Here is a 21,878-nt window from a genome sequence, read left to right on the forward strand (position 1 = left end):
GCAGTTGCCATACCAGGCGGTGATGCAACCAGTCAGGATGCTCTCGATGGTGCAGCTGTAGAATTTTTTGAGGATCTGAGGACCCATGCCAAATCTTTTAGTCTCCTGAGGGGGAATAGGCTTTGTCGTGCCCTCTTCACGACTGTCTTGGTGTGTTTGGACCATGATAGTTCGTTGGTGATGTGGACACCAAGGAACTTGAAGCTCTCAACCTGTTCCACTACAGCCCCGTCGATGAGAATGGGGCGTGCTCAGTCCTCTTTTTTTTCCTGTAGTCCACAATCATCTCCTTTGTCTTGGTCACGTTGAGGGAGAGGTTGTTGTCCTGGCACCACACGGCCAGATCTCTGACCTCCTCCCTATAGGCTGTCTCATCGTTGTCGGTGATCAGGCCTACCACTGTTGTGTCGTCGGCAAACTTAATGATGGTGTTGAGTCGTGCCTGGCCATGCAGTCATGGGTGAACAGAGAGTACAGGAGGGGACTGAGCACGCACCCCTGAGGGGCCCCCGTGTTGAGGATCAGTGTGGCAGATGTGTTGTTACCTACCCTTACCACCTGGGGGCGGCCCGTCAGGAAGTCCAGGATCCAGTTGCAGAGGGAGGTGTTTAGTCCCAGGATCCTTAGCTTAGTGATGAGCTTAGAGGGCACTATGGTGTTGAATGCTGAGCTGTAGTCAATGAATAGCATTCTCACGTAGGTGTTCCTCTTGTCCAGGTGGGAAAGGGCAGTGTGGAGTGCGATAGAGATTGCATCATCTGTGGATCTGTTGGGGCGGTATGCAAATTGGAGTGGGTCTAGGGTTTCTGGGATAATGCTGTTGATGTGAGCCATGACCAGCCTTTCAAAGCACTTCATGGCTACAGACGTCAGTGCTACGGGTCGGTAGTCATTTAGGCAGGTTATCTTAGAGTTCTTGGGCACGGGGACTATGGTGGTCTGCTTGAAACATGTTGGTATTACAGACTCAGTCAGGGACATGTTGAAAATGTCAGTGAAGACACTTGCCAGTTGGTCAGCACATGCTCGGAGTACACGTCCTGGTAATCCGTCTGGCCCTGCGGCCTTGTGAATGTTGACCTGCTTAAAAGTCTTACTCACATCGGCTACGGAGAGCGTGATCACATAGTCGTCCGGAACAGCTGGTGCTCTCATGCATGCTTCAGTGTTGCTTGCCTCGAGCGAGCATAGAAGTGGTTTAGCTCGTCTGGTAGGCTTGTGTCACTGGGCAGCTCGCGGCTGTGCTTCCCTTTGTAGTCTGTAATAGTTTTCAAGCCCTGCCACATCCGACGAGCGTCAGAGCCAGTGTAGTATGATTCAATCTTAGACCTGTATTGACTCTTTGCCTGTTTGATGGTTCGTCGGAGGTCATAGCGGGATTTCTTATAAGCGTCCGGGTTAGAGTCCCGTTCCTTGAAAGCGGCAGCTCTACCCTTTAGCTCAGTGCGGATGTTTCCTGTAATCCATGGCTTCTGGTTGGGGTATGTACGTACGGTCACTGTGGGGGACGACATCATCGATGCACTTATTGATGAAGCCAGTGACTGATGTGGTGTACTCCTCAATGCTGTCTGAAGAATCCCGGAACATGTTCCAGTTTGTGCTAGCAAAACAGTCCTGTAGCTTAGCATCTGCGTCATCTGACCACTTTTTTATTAACCGAATCACTGGTGCTTCCTGCTTCAGTTTTTGCTTATAAGCAGGAATCAGGAGGATAGAGTTATGGTCAGATTTGCCAAATGGAGGGCGAGGGAGAGCTTTGTATGCGTCTCTGTGTGTGGAGTAAAGGTGGTCTAGAGTTTTTTTCCCTCTGGTTGCACATTTAACATGCTGGTAGAAATTAGGTAGAACGGATTTAAGTTTCCCTGCATTAAAGTCCCCGGCTACTAGGAGCGCTGCATCTGGATGAGCGTTTTCCTGTTGATTAATGGCCTTGTACAACTCATTCAGTGCAATCTTAATGCCAGCATTGGTTTGTGGTGGTAAATAGACAGCTATGAAAAATATAGATGAAAACTCTCTTGGTAAATAGTGTGGTCTACAGCTTATCATAAGATACTCTACCTCAGGCGAGCAAAACCTCGAGACTTCCTTAGTATTTGATTTTGTGCACCAGCTGTTGTTTACAAATATACAGAGACCGCCGCCCCTTGTCTTACCAGAGTCAGACGTTCTATCCTGCCGATGTAGCGTATAGCCTGCTAGCTGAATGTTATCATTGTTGTCGTTCAGCCACGACTCCGTGAAACATAAGATATTACAGTTTTTTATGTCCCGTTGGTAGGATAACCGTAATCTTAAATCGTCAATTTTATTCTCAAAAGATTGAACGTTGGCTAATAGGATTGATGGGAGAGGCAGTTTACTCGCTCGCCGTCGGATCCTTACAAGGCACCCGGATCTGCGTCCGCGATATCTCCGTCTTTTCCTCACGCGAATGACGGGGATCTGGGCCTTGTCGGGTGTCTGTAGGATATCTTTCGCGACCGCCTCGTTGAAGAAAAAATCTTCGTCCAATCCGAGGTGAGTAATCGCTGTCCTGATATCCAGAAGCTCTCTTTGGTTATAAGAGACGATGGCAGAAACATTATGTACAAAATAAATTACAAATAACGCGGAAAAACACACATAATAGTACAATTGGTTAGAGGGCTGTAAAACGGCAGCCATCTTCTCCGGCGCTGTCTAATTGATTTGGGCTGCAATCTGAGGTGCAGTTAACTCTAATGAACTTGTCCTCTGCAGCAGAGGTAACTCTGGGTCTTCCTTTCCTGTGGCTGTCGTCATGAGAGCCTGTTTCATCATAGCGCTTGATGGTTTTTGCTACTGCACTTGAAGAAACTTTCAAAGTTCTTGAAATGTTCTGGATTGACTGACCTTCATGTCTTAAAGTAATGATGGACTGTCATTTCTCTTTGCTTATTTGAGCTGTTCTTGCCATAATATGGACTTGGTCTTTTACCAAATAGGGCAACCTTCTGTATACCCCCCCCCCCTCTACCTTGTCACAACACAACTGATTGGCTCAAACGCATTAAGAAGGAAATAAATTCCACAAATTAACTTTTAAGAAGGCACACCTGTTAGTTGAAATGCATTCCAGGTGACTACCTCATGAAGCTGGTTGAGAGAATGCCAAGAGTGTGCAAAGCTGTCATCAAGGCAAAGGGTGGCTACTTTAAATAATCTGTCACGTCTCCTCCCATTGCTCCTCTCCGGCGCTCTGATTCGCCAGTCTACTGAGCCACCTGTCTGAGCGCACCACCTCGGCAACACAGGAATGGAAACCCAACGCACCTGCACCTCATCATCTCATCACCACCCCTATATAGCCCTGGACTGTTCAGTCATTGTTGTGTGTAATTGTTAGCGTCGTGTCGTTTACTCGCTCTTTGTTATTCTCGTTCTCATTGTTAAGTAAACCTTTACCTTGTTGATTTCTGCGTCTGCGTCCTGCCTCTTCGTATCATTTTTACATTTACATTTTAGTCATTTAGCAGATGCTCTTATCCAGAGCGACTTACAGTTAGTGAGTGCATACATTTTCATACTGGCCCCCCGTGGAAAAGAACCCACAATCCTGGCGTTACAAGCGCCATGCTCTACCAACTGAGCTATAGGGGACTGCATCCTCAGTACTCGTCACATTTAACACTTTTCTGGTTACTACATGATTCCATATGTGTTATTTCATAGTTTTGATGTCTTCACTATTATTCTACAATGTAGAAAATAGTTAAAATAAAGAAAAACCCTGGAATGAGTAGGTGTGTCATAACTTTGACTGGTACTGTCTATTAAAACAAAAGTTGCGTCCCTGGTTTTTGCCCTAGCACTACACAGCTGATTCAAATAATCAACTAATCATCAAGCTTTGATAATTTGAGTCAGCTGTGTAGTGTTAGGGCAAAAACCAAAATGTGCACCCCTTGGGGTCCCGAGGACCGAGTTTGGCAAACTCTGGGCTAAAAGGAGTTTCCAGTCTATTTCATAAATCAGTAATTTTCTCTATAATCCATGAAGGGAAGTGAACAAGTGTACAATTCGGCATACATTTTTGCCCACACTACAGATGGCTATATCGGTCCTCTAATACAGGACTAGTAAAGATCCAGTGCACTACTTTGGTGGATTTTTTAAAATTAATATTGTTTTTTTATTCATGTTTTTCAGGGGGTGTAGAAGCTACTTCCCGTGGCTATGCAATTCAGGAGAAAGGACAGATTATTGGGACACAGGCCTGGTCCGAACCAAATGCTGAACACTAGACATGAGTTGGAGGTTAACGGGTCAAAGCATGATGGGACTTCCTTCTACTTCATATACACGAGCAACAGGACAGATCCAGTGACATTGTGAGGTTAGCATCCACATCAATGAACATTAACAATCAATGTAATTTAAAGAATAAAGCACATATACAAGGGTTAAGCAAGTAAACACGAGTTGCCTGTATTTTATCACTCCGGCCTAAAGTATGTCATTGGGTAATGTAAACCTATGAGATATTTCAAAGAATGTTGGAAGAAACCACTCACTCACCTCCATTACGGTCTGTCCAGCAATGACCATTATCACAAGCCACCTGTAGAAGAGAAGACATTAAAGTTAGGGGCCTTGTTTACACCAGTTGGTTTCAGAAGTGAAGAAAAGCAGACCTGGGTTCAAAACCATTTGAAATCTTTTAGCGTTTGCTCTTGTCTACTTGGAGTGCCATTTGGGCAGGGTTTTTACCTTTTTGACTATTCTATAGGTTACATTGTACCACGCAGGCTCAATCAAGCCCAGATAGAGTATTATAAATTATTTGTATTTGAATCTAGGTCTGAATAAAAGCGCCCAAAAAGCTAGACCCTTTCTTCTACAATCAACACATTATTTCCTATTCATAAAATGTCTTAACAGGTGCAAGCTAACTGAGTAGGGCCCTAAGTTAAGTGTAAGATTAAAGTTTTGTAATAAGTAGATTCTCAGTTTTCTCATGAATAAACACTGGGAAATTACCACGGCTCTGTTGGCAATGCTTTTCCCAGGATTAAGCTCCTATGGAAGTAATAGCCCTAGGGCAGTGGTCACCAACCTTTCTGAGTCAAAGTGCAATCCAAGATCTACAACTCAGATGTTTTTTAAAAACATGATTAAAAAACATAAGCCTATGCAACATTAACCAATTAAAAACAGTTCTGTAGTAATGAGGTTTGTGCAGTAGGCTATAGGCCCAATACATTATAGCTTCATATTGGCCACACTTGAATTGCCCTGCCAATGTTGTTCTTCTCAAACCATTTTTAAAATATATTTAAAATGTTTAGGTATATGATAACACTGGTAATATATCATTTGTTTTATTACTTGTGAAGCACAGCTGAGTGAGCATAATCATTAGTTGTTGTTTTTTACTGGACTGATCCCTTACAAAAAATAATTTGCTGCAGCAAACATCCCGCAAGTTTGTGGTAAATTTGCTGCAAACTAAATAGTGTGCCACGAAATGTTGCCAGAAGCTTGCAAATGTTTGCCACTAGTGGTGAATCTGTGGCAAATCGTTGGCAACAATACTATTTATTGCCACTAGTGGCAAACAGTTCGCCAGAGGTTTTGCCTGGCAGACAATTCTCTCAAGATTCAATTTGAATCTGTGGCAAACCTGTGGCAACAAGTTCCAAGACCAGTAAACTGTTGATGACCAATCAGGGGGATTAGAAACATCTCTTGGAAAATGGAAACCAAGCTATCTAGCTAGCTACCTACCAAAGGTGACTGGTGAGTGTCTAACTTGTCAATTAAACTTCCTAATAAACGTTAACATGTTGTTAGCTAAATGATGCCTAGTTAGCGATGTCATGTTTTATGGGCTAGAGTGAAACACATTTTGTTGATATCAGTTTCAATCTGTCAGCGCCACTGACTGGCTAGCGCTTAGCTAGCTAACATTAGCTATCATATTTTTGCACAATTAATGTAATAGGTAGCTAGCTAACTAATGATTTGCCTACACTTACATTTTTAGGTGAATATGTTGCTGTCTTAATATTGTCACGCTCGTCGAACAGAGAGGACCAAGGCGCAGCGTTGCGGGTGAACATATTTATATTTATTACTAGATCACACGATCAAAACAATGAACGAAACGTGAAGTCCTTCGATACACAAACCAAAAGGAACAAGAAACCACAAAACACAAAGTGCAAGACAAACAGTTAAATATGGCTCCCAATCAGAGACACCCAGCTGACACTCGTTGCCTCTGATTGGGAGTCACTCAGACCAACATAGAAAATTAAACATAGACTTACACACCCTGGCTCAACATAACATAGTCCCCAGAGCCAGGGCGTGACAGTACCCCCCCCCAAAGGCGCGGACTCCGGCCGCGCCAAACAACCACAACAGGGGAGGGACCGGGTGGGCACTCCGCCTCGGCGGCGGATCCGGCCCGGACATGACCCAGGCACGGGTTGTGCTGGACTGACGACGCACACCCCTGGCTTGATGCGTGGAGGAGGAACGGGCCGGACCGGGCTGACGGGCGCACCCTGACTTGGTGCGGGAGCAGGAATGAGCCGGACCGGGCTGACGACGCGCACCACTGACCCGGTGCGGGGAGCTTGGACGGGCCGGACCGGGCTGGCGAGCGCACCACAGACTTGGTGCGGAGAGCAGGAACGGGCCGGACAGGGCTGACAACGCACACCACTGGCTTGGTGCGGGAAGCTTGGATGGGCCGGACTGGGCTGGCGACGCGCACCACAGACTTGGTGCGGAGAGCAGGAACGGGCCGTGCCGGACTGACGACGCACACCACTGGCTTGGTGCGGGAAGCTTGGATGGGCCGGACTGGGCTGGCGACGCACACCACAGACTTGGTGCGGAGAGCAGGAACGGGCCGGGCTGGGCTGTCGACGCACACCGTAGGCTTTGTGCGTGGAGCAGGGACAGGCCGGGCTGGGCTGTCGACGCACACCACTGACTTGGTGGGAATAGCAGGAACAGGCCGGGCTGGGCTGACGACGCGCACCACTGACTTGGTGGGAATGGCAGGAACAGGCCGGGCTGGGCTGACGACGCGCACCACTGACTTGGTGGGAATGGCAGGAACAGGCCGGACCGTACTGGGGACACACACCACTGGCCCCACGCAGGGATCAGGAACGGGCCGGACCGGACTGGTAACACACCCCAGTACCTCTCGCCGTGCCTCCACACTTTCCCTCTCCTCTGTGCCCAGTGGCCCCCCTAACCTGGCGGCCTTCTCTGCCAACGCTTTGCACCGCTCTAACCCGTGACACCTGCTGGCCCGACGTCGTGAGCCCCCTAAAAATTTCCTGGGGGTCTCTCCTCCCTCTTGCCAGACTCGCAATCATCTCCTCCCACGTCCATCCCTCTCTCCTCGTCACGCTGCTTGATCCAGTCGAGGTTGCCACGGAGATCTGCCAGCGATGGCTCCTGAACACGCTGCTTGGTCTGGTTAAGGTGGTTTCTTCTGTCACGATCGTCGAACAGAGAGGACCAAGGTGCAGCGTTAGGGTGAACATATTTATATTTATTACTAGATCACACGATCAAAACAATGAACGAAACGTGAAGTCCTTCGATACACAAACCAAAAGGAACAAGAAACCACAAAACACAAAGTGCAAGACAAACAGTTAAATATGGCTCCCAATCAGAGACACCCAGCTGACACTCGTTGCCTCTGATTGGGAGTCACTCAGACCAACATAGAAAATTAAACATAGACTTACACACCCTGGCTCAACATAACATAGTCCCCAGAGCCAGGGCGTGACAAATATTAATGTCAATATGCTAGTGTCACGGTTCAGTAGCTTAGCTAGCACAACAGCTGAGGTAGAAACAATGAGTTGATTTGACATCAAAGCAAAACTTCACTTTTGCAGATGGATACCCTTCCCTACCTGTGGTGTTGGAAGAGGCTGGGAGGAGGATGCATCAACACCCTGGAAATATGTTTGTGGTGCAATCACTCATAACTTTTTTTCAGTGATAAATTAGTGCATTGTCTTCAAGATAGATAAGGTAAGCAAATGCATGCATTCTCAAATGTAGCCCATACATTCATTCTTTGTAACAATTAGATATTTATTTGCTTGAAACTAGTAGTAGCTAGCTCATCTTGATCATGTTGTTCTTTCTCTCATTCTAGAAGCAATCAGTTACAAGGCAAAAATACAGATTCAGGCCTTCAATCAAACTGAGGACATAGAAATGTGTGTGCCCCAGACAGGTTAAAGCTTCTTGCATGCATGGCTTTGAGATGTAAATTACTGAAAAAAATGCTGGGTTGTTTGGATCATCCAATTGCTGGGTTGCAGGCATTGGGTCAATAGTTGGGTTGTTTTCTGGAAAAACAGTAAGATTGGGTTGTTGGTGCTAGGTTATTAAGGTTGGGTTATGGCAGTGCCGATATTAGCATGTAAATCCTGGTGAGGCAAACGTTTGGCTAGCTAGCTAGATAACTATGCCAGCGTCTGTAACGGTAGTTTAGCTAGCTAACTGCCTTAGCTAGCTAGCTAAGTTTGACACTTCTTCTGGACTGTGTCTGACACTGTTTCACTCGTTAGCTAAGTTAGCTAGTTGGCTAGCTAAGTTACCAGACCTAGATTTATTCTCTGTCTGGGTTAATTTAACCAAGTTATTTGGCAGGCTTATCTCATTCTTGCATGGTTATTGATTGAGTTAGCTAGCATTACTGTCCTGGTTTTCAATGGTTTCTGACAGTGGCAGCTTTAGTCGGAGGAGGATGGATGCAAATTATTTTAGCTAGCTAACGTTAGAATTTACCTTCAATTTGATGTAGCCAAGTTAGTATAACTAGCTAGCTAGCTATGTTTCTAAAATGTCTGTATTTCTGTACTTAAATGCAGATGTCAAGGCCAATGGACAGGTTTTTAAAGAATACGCTGAATGAGTGTAACTTGGCCTCTTTGATTCCATATTTGATTTTCATTGAAAAACAGCATCTACGTCTTCCATATTATCATCGATAACTTCACCAGAGCCTCTTAGAACCATGCAGCCATTTTGGGACTAGATAGATTACATGCAGAGCTACCATAGATAGTCTGGCCTTCATTTTACAATATTTGCTTTATTGGTCATTTGCACAGATATTCTGTCACAGTGACCAACCTGACACATAACACACATCCTGGCTGGGAGCAGCTCATGGGCACTTAGGGGTAAAGTAAAGCACAACAGCAGTAGGTAGTATACAGAGATATTGTAGCTGGTAACCCTTTGGCTGCCGGATCACTCCCTGCAGATTTCCCCGCAGGCAGCTAGGGGTTCCAACTATGGCTGTACCGGACCAAAAGACATCTTGGTCGACAGAAACTTGTCTGTTATTTCGACCAATCGATTGGTCTAAATTTAAAAAGGTGTATTTTTCCATACCCTATGTGTTTTAATAGAATCAACTATATGTATTGACCTTGTCTGATGCTTTAAGCATGCGGTTTGATGAAATAAGACACAAATTACTCAAGAGGGAACCAGAGTTCAAGATAACCAGAAGAAAAAAACCTTCACCTGACCTGACCGTCCTCCTGCTGGCTTTCGCAGATTCTGCCATTACTCTCCTGAAGTTGCCGGTAATAGGCTACACGAGAAGTTGGCAACCTTTCTCATGTGGAATGGCAATTTATCTTATAATTTCTAACGATCTGCGTGCCAGCTATGGTTTTCATATGCTCATTTTCGTAGAACAGTTTCATTTAATTTATAATAACGTCTTCATATCTCAAAATCCTTGTCATGCGGTTAGTAAAAATTATATTCAAATCTAAATGAAAATTATACAAACCTAACAAGTAACTTCGATTGCCATTGCCAACTATTTAAAAATAGCCTATATAAAGCCAACAAATAAAAACATTGCAGCCTGCAGGTAGAAAATATCCTGATAAAAATAAATATCCTACAAATCACATTGGCTACGCATGGCCTGTCTGCAATGAACTTGAAACATTGCATCAACTACCAACTTGGGTCCAGCCCTGAAGCTTGTGCTAGCAAACTTGCAACATTGTATACAATATTCTGGGACCTCAGAGTTTCCCGCTTCAGTGAGCTCGGGACAGACACAGCTGTAGGCTATTTGTGCGAGTGATAAGAGGTCATTGGGTAGGCTTGTTTTTTGATGTTTCCACTGGATCAGAGCATGGATCAGAGCATCCCTCTCACACTTGAGTGGTTATCGAAAAGGAGATAGCTGGAAAGATTTTTCAAATACATTGAGGAACTATTGTCATTTTCAATAAATGTAAAAACAACTGTTTGCTTGCTGTTTGAGGTGAAGAAAACATTACTTTGAGAAGCTCCACAAATCATCAGTGGTTGTGCATTAAGCCAATCAGAAATAATATCAGATCCCTAAATTGGCACATTTATTTGCCTACATTTCCGATCAGCCCAGGTAACTTATAGCCCTACTTCAATGCGTAATCAGGCGCACGTCCTTACTCAACATTGACAAGAGCACTCCAAACAAAAGACAATGACTAAATTGACAAAAATCATTAGCATAGGTTGTGCGCTCTGCAAACAACGTCTCCACTCCGACAATGAGAACAGTAAAAGACTGGAAAAATAATATATTGAATGCATTAACAGAAATAAGGGCTAACCAAACAATCATTGTAGATTAGAAATTATAGGAATTAACGGTAAATGTACTACTGGTGATATATATAATGGGAAATTGATAGACACTAACAATCAAATGCAAACAATTCACACAATGAAGTTATGAAACAATGAATGTACACAAATTGGCGGGAAAGAACGCATTCTGTAGAAAGACGTGCATTGGGTATCTTAGCCACACATCGCTTCTTCTTGGACTGTGCAGTGGATTAGTCTTGGCCTCCGCAATGGATTAGTTCACTGAGATGGGAAGATGTATCATGTGCATAAAAAACTAGTCTATATATACAGTGGGGGAAAAAAGTATTTAGTCAGCCAACAATTGTGCAAGTTCTCCCACTTAAAAAGATGAGAGAGGCCTGTAATTTTCATCATAGGTACACATCAACTATGACAGACAAAATGAGGAAAAAAATGTCAGAAAATCACATTGTAGGATATTTAATGAATTTATTTGCAAATTATGGTGGAAAAAAAGTATTTGGTCAATAACAAAAGTTTCTCAATACTTTGTTATATACCCTTTGTTGGCAATGACACAGGTCAAACGTTTTCTGTAAATCTTCACAAGGTTTTCACACACTGTTGCTGGTATTTTGGCCCATTCCTCCATGCAGATCTCCTCTAGAGCAGTGATGTTTTGGGGCTGTCGCTGGGCAACACGGACTTTCAACTCCCTCCAAAGATTTTCTATGGGGTTGAGATCTGGAGACTGGCTAGGCCACTCCAGGACCTTGAAATGCTTCTTACGAAGCCACTCCTTCGTTGCCCGGGCGGTGTGTTTGGGATCATTGTCATGCTGAAAGACCCAGCCACGTTTCATTTTCAATGCCCTTGCTGATGGAAGGAGGTTTTCACTCAAAATCTCACGATACATGGCCCCATTCATTCTTTCCTTTACACAGTTCAGTCGTCCTGGTCCCTTTGCAGAAAAACAGCCCCAAAGCATGATGTTTCCACCCCCATGCTTCACAGTAGGTATGGTGTTCTTTGGATGCAACTCTGCATTCTTTGTCCTCCAAAAACGAGTTGAGTTTTTACCAAAAAGTTATATTTTGGTTTCATCTGACCATATGACATTCTCCAAATCCTCTTCTGGATCATCCAAATGCACTCTAGCAAACTTCAGACGGGCCTGGACATGTACTGGCTTAAGCAGGGGGACACGTCTGGCAGTGCAGGATTTGAGTCCCTGGCGGCGTAGTGTGTTACTGATGGTAGGCTTTGTTACTTTGGTCCCAGCTCTCTGCAGGTCATTCACTAGGTTCCCCCGTGTGGTTCTGGGATTTTTGCTCATCGTTCTTGTGATCATTTTGACCCCACGGGGTGAGATCTTGCGTGGAGCCCCAGATCGAGGGAGATTATCAGTGGTCTTGTATGTCTTCCATTTCCTAATAATTGCTCCCACAGTTGATTTCTTCAAACCAAGCTGCTTACCTATTGCAGATTCAGTCTTCCCAGCCTGGTGCAGGTCTACAATTTGGTTTCTGGTGTCCTTTGACAGCTCTTTGGTCTTGGCCATAGTGGAGTTTGGAGTGTGACTGTTTGAGGTTGTGGATGGGTGACTTTTATACTGATAACAAGTTCAAACAGGTGCCATTAATCAAGGTAACGAGTGGAGGACAAAGGAGCCTCTTAAAGAAGAAGTTACAGGTCTGTGAGAGCCAGAAATCTTGCTTGTTTGTAGGTGATCAAATACTTATTTTCCACCATAATTTGCAAATAAATTGTTTAAAAATCCTACAATGTGATTTTCTTTTCTCAATTTGTCTGTCATAGTTGACGTGTACCTATGATGCAAATTACAGGCCTCTCTCATCTTTTTAAGTGGGAGAACTTGCACAATTGGTGGCTGACTAAATACTTTTTTTTCCCCACTGTATGTATGTATATCTATGTGTATATATATATATATATATATACACACTCAGGAAAAATAGAAACGTCCCTTTTTCTGGACCCTGTCTTTCAAAGATAATTCGTAAAAATCCAAATAACTTCACAGATCTTCATTGTAAAGGGTTTAAACACTGTTTCCCATGCTTGTTCAATGAACCATAAACAATTAATGAACATGCACCTGTGGAACGATTGTTAAGACACTAACAGTTTACAGACAGTAGGCAATTAAGGTCACAGTTATGAAAACTTAGGACACTAAAAAGTCTCGTTAAGAAGTTTAAAATGGGCTTCCTTTATAGGAATAGGGCAAGCCTTTCATTAAATAGCAGAAAATAATTCAGTCGACATTCATACTGGTTATAAATTATGGTGATATCTTCTATATGAATGTGGCTGCCGCTGTATTGAAACCATTGGACTCAGTTTATCATAGTGCATGCACTTTATTATGGGAGACAGTTTCAGTACACATCACTGCATTCTGTATCAGAAAGTAGGCTGGCCCCCTCTTAAGTCTGGTAGATCAATGCACTGCTCTCATTTTTTGTTTATAAAGCCCTCTTGTGCAAACTTCCGCCATACCTTACTTTGTTGTTAAATTACAGACACATGAGTCAACAGACCGATCAAAGGGATGGCTAACTCTAGAGGTCCCGTTGATCTCTATGGAATTAGTTAAATCTGCATTGTTTTTTTGCTACCCATATAGGGAATTAGTTGCAGAGCTCTCTGCACCTTGATGTTCTGGTGCCTCTAGGGCAGTTCAAGTTGTTAATGGAGGACCATGCTTGCTTCTGAAATTGATTATAGTTTTGTATGCTATGTTCTACATATGATAAATTGTGGGCATGCAGGGCTCCCTTGTAAAAGATGCCCCGGTCTCAATGGGACTCCCTTCTAAAATAAAGGTTAAATAAAAAAATCTGTTTAATGTGACTACCTCTCTAAAAACATAGGACTCAGGACTACAAAGCAGGAGTGCTAATCGGCTAACACATTTACTCTGTCATGCTGAGACTAAACTAAGAACAAGTATTTGATACACTGCCAATTTTGCAGGTTTTCCTACTTACAAAGCATGTAGAGGTCTGTAATTTTTATCATAGGTACACTTCAACTGTGAGAGACGGAATCTAAAACAAAAATCCTGAAAATCACCTTGTATGATTTTTAAGTAATTAATTTGCATTTTATTGCATGACATAAGTATTTGATACATCAGAAAAGCAGAACTTAATATTTGGTACAGAAACCTTTGTTTGCAATTACAGAGATCATACGTTTCCTGTGGGTCTTGACCAGGTTTGCACACACTGCAGCAGGGATTTTGGCCCACTCCTCCATACAGACCTTCTCCAGATCCTTCAGGTTTCGGGGCTGTCGCTGGGCAATACGGACTTTCAGCTCCCTCCAAAGATTTTCTATTGGGTTCAGGTCTGGAGACTGGCTAGGCCACTCCAGGACCTTGAGATGCTTCTTACGGAGCCACTCCTTAGTTGCCCTGGCTGTGTGTTTCAGGTCGTTGTCAAGCTGGAAGACCCAGCCACGACCCATCTTCAATGCTCTTACTGAGGGAAGGAGGTTGTTGGACAAGATCTCGCGATACATGGCCCCATCCATCCTCCCCTCAATACGGTGCAGTCGTCCTGTCCCCTTTGCAGAAAAGCATCCCCAAAGAATGATGTTTCCACCTCCATGCTTCACGGTTGGGGATGGTGTTCTTGGGGTTGTACTCATCCTTCTTCTTCCTCCATACACGGCGAGTGGAGTTTAGAGCAAAAAGCTCTTTTTTTGTCTCATCAGACCACATGACCTTCTCCCATTCCTCCTCTGGATCATCCAGATGGTCATTGGCAAACTTCAGACGGGCCTGGACATGCGCTGGCTTGAGCAGGGGGACCTTGCGTGCGCTGCAGGATTTTAATCCATGACGGCGTAGTGTGTTACTAATGGTTTTCTTTGAGACTGTGGTCCCAGCTCTCTTCAGGTCATTGACCAGGTCCTGCCGTGTAGTTCTGGGCTGATCCCTCACCTTCCTCATGATCATTGATGCCCCCACGAGGTGAAATCTTGCATGGAGCTCCAGACCGAGGGTGATTGACCGTCATCTTGAACTTCTTCCATTTTCTAATAATTGCGCCAACAGTTGTTGCCTTCTCACCAAGCTGCTTGCCTATTGTCCTGTAGCCCATCCCAGCCTTGTGCAGGTCTACAATTTTATCCCTGATGTCCTTACACAGCTCTCTGGTCTTGGCCATTGTGGAGAGGTTGGAGTCTGTTTGATTGAGTGTGTGGACAGGTGTCTTTTATACAGGTAACGAGTTCAAACAGGTGCAGTTAATACAGGTAATGAGTGGAGAACAGGAGGGCTTCTTAAAGAAAAACTAACAGGTCTGTGAGAGCCGGAATTCTTACTGGTTGGTAGGTGATCAAATACTTCTTAAATGCAAATTAATTACTTAAAAATCATACAATGTGATTTTCTGGATTTTTGTTTTAGATTCCGTCTCTCACAGTTGAAGTGTACCTATGATAAAAATTACAGACCTCTACATGCTTTGTAAGTAGGACAACCTGCAAAATCGGCAGTGTATCAAATACTTGTTCTCTCCACTGTGTATATATATATACAGTGAGGGGGGAAAAAGTATTTGATCCCTTGCTGATTTTGTACGTTTGCCCACTGACAAAGACATGATCAGTCTATAATTTTAATGGTAGGTTTATTTGAACAGTGAGAGACAGAAAAATCCAGAAAAACGCATGTCAACAATTTTATAAATTGATTTGCATTTTAATGAGGGAAATAAGTATTTTAACCCCTCTCAATAAGAAAGATTTCTGGCTCCCATGTGTCTTTTATACAGGTAACGAGCTGAGATTAGGAGCACACTCTTAAAGGGAGTGCTCCTAATCTCAGCTTGTTACCTGTATAAAAGACACCTGTCCACAGCAACAATCAATCAATCAGATTCCAAACTGACCAAAGAGCTCTCCAAGGATGTCAGGGACAAGATTGTAGACCTACACAAGGCTGGAATGGGCTACAAGACCATCGCCAAGCAGCTTGGTGAGAAGGTGACAACAGTTGGTGCGATTATTCGCAAATGGAAGAAACACAAAAGACCTGTCAATCTCTCGGCCTGGGGCTCCATGCAAGATCTCACCTCGTGGAGTTGCAATGATCATGAGAACGGTGAGGAATCAGCCCAGAACTACACAGAAGGATCTTGTCAATGATCTCAAGGCAGCTGGGACCATAGTCACCAAGAAAACAATTGGTAACACACTACGCCGTGAAGGACTGATATCCTGCAGCACCCGCAAGGTCCCCCTGCTCAAGAAAGCACATATACAGGCCCGTCTGAAGTTTGCCAATGAACATCTGAATGATTCAGAGGAGAACTGGGTGAAAGTGTTGTGGTCAGATGAGACCAAAATCGAGCTCTTTGGCATCAACTCAACTGTGAGCCAATCTCCAGACCTTAATCCCATAGAAAATCTGTGGAGGGAGCTGAAGGTTCGAGTTGCAAAACGTCAGCCTCGAAATGTTAATGACTTGGAGGAGAAGTTGCTCTCGGAGGATGTGTTGTTACCATTCTTTATTCATGGCTGTGTTCTTAGGCAAAATTGTGAGTGAGCCCACTCCCTTGGCTGAGAAGCAACCCCACACATGAATGGTCTCAGGATGCTTTACTGTTGGCATGAAACATGACTGATGGTAGCGCTCACCTTGTCTTTTCCGGATGCCCCAAACAATCGGAAAGGGGATTCATCAGAGAAAATGACTTTACCCCAGTCCTCAGCAGTCCAATCCCTGTACCTTTTGCAGAATATCAGTCTGTCCCTGATGTTTTTCCTGGAGAGAAATGGCTTCTTTGCTGCCCTTCTTGACACCAGGCCATCCTCCAAAAGTCTTCGCCTCACTGTGCGTGCAAATGCACTCACATCTGCCTGCTGCCATTCCTGAGCAAGCTCTGCACTGGTGGTGCCCCAATCCCGCAGCTGAATCAACTTTAGGAGATGGTCCTGTCGCTTGCTGGACTTTCTTGGGCGCCCTGACGCCTTCTTCACAACAACTGAACCTCTCTCCTTGAAGTTCTTGATGATCCGGTAAATGGTTGATTTAGGTGCAATCTTACTAGTAGCAATATCCTTGCCTGTGAAGCCCTTTTTGTGCAATGCAATGATGACGGCACGGGTTTCCATGCAGGTAACCATGGTTAACAGAGGAAGAACAATGATTTCAAGCACCACCCTCCTTTTAAAGCTTCCAGTCTGTTATTCTAACTCAAATCAGCATGACAGAGTGATCTCCAGCCTTGTCCTCGTCAACACTCTCACTTGTGTTAACGAGAGAATCACTGACATGATGGCAGCTGGTCCTTTTGTGGCAGGGCTGAAATGCAGTGGAAATGTTTTTTGGGGATTAAGTTCATTTTCATGGCAAAGAGGGACTTTGCAATTAATTGCAAATCATCTGATCACTCCATGACATTCTGGAGTACATGGAAATTGCAATCATCATAACTGAGGCAGCAGACTTTGTGAAAATGTGTATTTGTGTCATTCTCAAAACCTTTGACCACGACTGTATAGTGCTGTCCGTGTTGCTGAAGCTGCAACATAATTACAGCCATTTCTGACTGAAAAGTTATGTTCACGAAATCCCTAATTTGTTTAGGAAAAACATTCCCTATTCCCTCAACCCTTGCTCTCTTTACTTGACACATGTATGCTTCGCATGCACGTGACCAATAGGGCCTGACCTATAGCATATCGTAATCACATCAATAAATTGGTTATAACAAACTCTGAACATCGTCACACATGTGACAGTAAAATGTATGCAGAGGACGTGAAAAATAAACTTGAATCGGGGGAGTGTTCACTTGTTGCGCAAGAGGTAAAGGGGATGTCAGATGTGTGGAATAAATGTGACTAGTTGTGGAAAATACTGGAGATCATGAAAAATAAGGTATGGAAAAGCGCTGCTGCATATTAGGTCTATTTGTTCCAAACAGGTGCCGTTAGATAACAATATAATTTTTCTGACCGTTTGGAACAATGTAAAGAACACACAATTAATTATAAGCGTACCAGAGAGTCTGTTGTAACGTGTTTATTTTTTTGTAAAGCCTTTATTACAGCAAAGACTAAACAGTCGCATTCATTTGTGAATGCAATTTCCGAAATGGAACGGTTTAGGCCTATTTATTGTTTACGCTAATTATTCAATGGTTGCTTTGTTATTTTATTTTTAAACTAAAATACTTGATTTCACATCATGAATGACTCGTATGCTGTGTGATGAAATGAACAAATAAATGATTGATACAGTAGCCTACAGTGCATTCGGAAAGTATTCAGACTCCTTGACTTTTTCCACATGTTATTCAGACCCTTTACTCAGTACTTTGTTGAAGTACCTTTGGCAGCGATTACAGCCTCGAGTCTTCTTGGGTATGATGCTACAAGCTTGGCACACCTGTATTTGGGGAGATTCTCCCATTCTTCTCAGCAGAACCTCTCAAGCTCTGTGAGGTTGGATGGGGAGCGACGCTGCAACGCTATATTCAGGTCTCTCCAAAGATGTTCGATTGGGTTCAAGTCCGGGCTCTGGCTGGGCCATTCAAGGTAATTCCTGGGCCATTCAAGGTTAAATGCCAAACTTTTGATTGGTACGGTATATAATTACATTTTTTGTTCAAGCTGGGCTGAAGCACTCCGCTACACTTTCATTCTATCACAACAATTTATTTTAAATACATATGTTACATTTTGGGAATTGTGAAAAGTGCTTTATGAGTGAAATATAGTTATTACTTAAGTAATGGGTCATTAGTCTATGTCCTTAGTAGAGTGACCTTCAAACGTAATATTTTACACTTGTTCTCTGTGTAACAATGTTTTGACTCGACTCAAATGTAGAACATTTTCGTATGGCAAAACAGCATGATGTGTGATAGCCTAAGATATCTGAAGTGTGTCAGTGAATGTGAATATCTATTGATTTGCACTGGCATTGTCTGATAGACAGATCTGTGTTAATACCACTTAAGATAATGTCACACGCACGCATGCAATCTGAGTGTGTGTGTGTGTGTGTGGCGGCAGTATGCATGTGTGCGCATGTTATGTGTGTGTGGGCGTATGTAGTGTGTGTGTTGGGGTGTCAGTGTAAGTATGTGTGAGTGTGTGAGTAGAGTCCAGTGTGTGTGCATAGAGTCAGTGCAAGACAGATAGTGCAAAAAAGGGTCAATGCAAGTAGTCTGGGTAGCCATTTGATTTAGCAGGCTTGTTTAGCAGTCTTATGGCTTTGGGGTAGAAGCTGTTCAGGGTCCTGTTGGTTACAGACTTGGTGGACTTGTACCACTTGCCATGCTGTAGCAGAGAGAACAGTCTATGGCTTGGGTGGCTGGAGTCTTTGAAAAAATGTTGGGCCTTACTCTGACACCACTTTGTATAGAGGTCCTGGATGGCAGGGAGCTCGGCCACAGTGCTGTGCACATCAAGTTCAGCTGAGGCTTTAGTCTGATGTTTGGACTGTTTGGTTCATGAAATAATATAAATCAATTTTAAGATTTCATAAGATAGGACACACTGGGCTATTTTAACCCAGCAATATAGTCTAATTTACCCAGCAGCTGGGTCAAGTGCTCAAATCAAACTGCTGGGTTAGAAGCACAACTGGGTTGAATTAACCCAATGCTGTGTTTGGCCAATATTGACCCAGTGCCATAAAAATAATTTGCACGTGAAAATATGAGCTTGCCGCAAATCTGCGACAAATTGGCCAAACGTTTGCCACAACTGTTTGCCAGAAGCCTGTTTTTTTGGTAAGGGATGGCCTGCATCTGATGGTCAGTCTGAGGGGAGGGAGCAGCGGTGAGGCTGCCTCTCACCTGACTCACCGTCCCTCCTCTCTCCCTCCCTCCGCTGAGAAAAGGGGACACAGTCTTCCAGCTGATTGCGAAACTTAAGTTGCACTGCATTATTTCATGCACCAATTCATGTTGACATATTCCTCTATATTAAAACATACACAAATAATAACATCGCAAGCTTATCGAAACACTTTGCTATACTCATTGATTGCAGCTGCAGCGCTGGTTGTAGCGTGAGTGGAAGTAGGAAGAACGCACATTTGATGGCTTATAAAACTGTTGAACAAAGTGTTGACAGTGCTGAATAAAAACTTAAACATGAACTTACTCAGAAAAACAGCACGAGGAAACTGCAGACACAGTGATCTGAGCTATCTGATTGGCCAGCGGTAGGCCAGCGGTTGGTGATCACTGCCTTAAGGTCTATGCTATAGAGCAGATGTCACCAACCTTTTCTGAGTCAAGATCACTTTGAGTCAAAATGCAAGCCGAGATCTACTGCTCAGATTTCCTTTAAACATGACTTTAAAATCGTAAGCCTATGCAACACTAACCAATTAAAAACAGTTCTGTAGCAATGAGGTTTGTGCAGTAGGCTATAGGCACACTACATTTTCACGGCATATTGGCTATGCTTGAATTACCCTGGCAATGTTGTTCTTATCAGACCATTTTGAAATTATATTTACAAAATGTAGGTATACGATCACACTGGTAATAGATAATTTGTTGTATTGCTTGTGAGGCACAGCTAAGTGAGCATAATAATTTAATTGGAGCTCGACCAGTCGATCGTGATCGACCGGTTGGTGACCACAAGAAATTGGAAATTGAATGAATATCATGACCAGAACCTTTTTTGTTGTTGCTGGTATAAGGGAACTTTTAGAGAGAGAAGAGAGAAGAGAGAGAGTCTATCCCTTGTAGAGCAGTACTGTGAAAGATGGCCTCTAATGTGATGGAAATGAATAGGCGTACAACCAAAATGATGTTTCCAACACCTAGCCATCCAATAGACTCAGGGGAGCTTCCTCCATATTGCTACACCTGTTGGATTCCTTCAGATCTGCAAACACCAAATGTGGAAGGTGCTAGTTGGGGGAAGGGGCAGGGGAGGATGGTGAGGGGAAGACGGCTCCTAAAAATGTCTGGAACTGAGTGAATGGAATGGTATCAAACACATGGACATGTGTTTGATACCATTCAATTGATTCTGTTCCAGCCATTACTATGAGCCTGTCCTCCAATTTAAAGTGCCACCAGCCACCATGCTGGGAAGGGGCTATGGGTTGTTTTGGACAATGAGAGTTGGAGAAGACGAGAGAAAATGAGACAATGGGATCATCAAAAGAGGTGAGTTGGTAATCTGACCAGAGGTAGAGACCATCATCTCCGCCACTTACGTCGTGTCCTGCCTCCAGACAAGCCCTTGACCTCTGCCTCTGATTGGTGTAACGCCAACAATGTGACTCTGCCTCTCGACCTCTCCTGTGATATAGACAAACAATGATAAGAGACAGAATACTCTCAGATAGGAAGGTAGATAGAGTAAATTGATGTACAGTAAAGATGATGGGGTCAATTCCATTGAAACATAGTCAATTCAGAAACCAAATTGAAATTGTCATTCCTGAATTGAAAAATCATCTATTTGTTAAATGGATTAAAATGTATCTCCTTAATTGGCGCAATTAAAAATGCATTAATGAATACAAAAACGAATATCAATAAATGAATGAGTAGAGAGAGTGGATTAATGGATGGATAGATGAATTCAGACACACACACACACACACACAGAGAACATTGTCATAACAAATGTCTATGATCTGATGAACTGTGAACAAGTTGGACTTTGCGGATCAGTTCTCATTCCACAACAAGCTGGTTTATAGACAGGCAGCCTGAGATAAAGGGTTTATCATTATAATGTATGAATATGTTCTAACATCAAAATGAAAGCCAGGTCATTATATCACATAATGAGGATTTCCCCAAAAAAGTATTACTGCCCCATTTTTTCTAGGCTAAACCTCAAAACCTACAACCAACTATGATATGATGATGATGACAATGAAGATCATCATCATTATGACCTCTTATTATTATTATTGCTGTTCTACTCCACATGTATACAACATTTGGCGAGCTCTCACTGCAATCGTGCACCACTGTAACTATTCACGATAAGCCTGAGGGTGCATGTGTACAGTGCTACGGGGACATAGTGATGATTTTGTGATACGTGCATGCTGAATTGCTTTGGCAACATAGGTCCCCATGCCCTGCTCTGCGAATAGGCTAGTAGTCCTGATAAACTTAAAACTATAAGAAATTAATTACAGAATCAAACATGTGTGTAGCCTAAATTATTCAAGTAAAAAATACTTTGAAATGCATGGTCTGAGCATATTCCAGCAA

The 21,878-nt window shown here is 43.4% G+C and overlaps 1 long non-coding RNA gene across 1 annotated transcript in view; it reads right to left on the minus strand.

The window, feature by feature from the left end:
• LOC121568212 overlaps positions 1 to 21,878 on the minus strand; it is a 35,326-nt gene that overhangs the window by 12,915 nt on the left and 533 nt on the right. Inside the window, exons 2-3 of the long non-coding RNA XR_006001210.1 lie at positions 20,861 to 20,945; positions 4,543 to 4,585 (exon numbers count right to left, since the gene is read on the minus strand). This is a non-coding gene — a long non-coding RNA (uncharacterized LOC121568212). The remainder of the gene's footprint in view (positions 1 to 4,542; positions 4,586 to 20,860; positions 20,946 to 21,878) is intronic.

This window comes from Coregonus clupeaformis, chromosome 6, assembly GCF_020615455.1.
Source record: "Coregonus clupeaformis isolate EN_2021a chromosome 6, ASM2061545v1, whole genome shotgun sequence".
Lineage (NCBI taxonomy): Eukaryota > Metazoa > Chordata > Actinopteri > Salmoniformes > Salmonidae > Coregonus > Coregonus clupeaformis.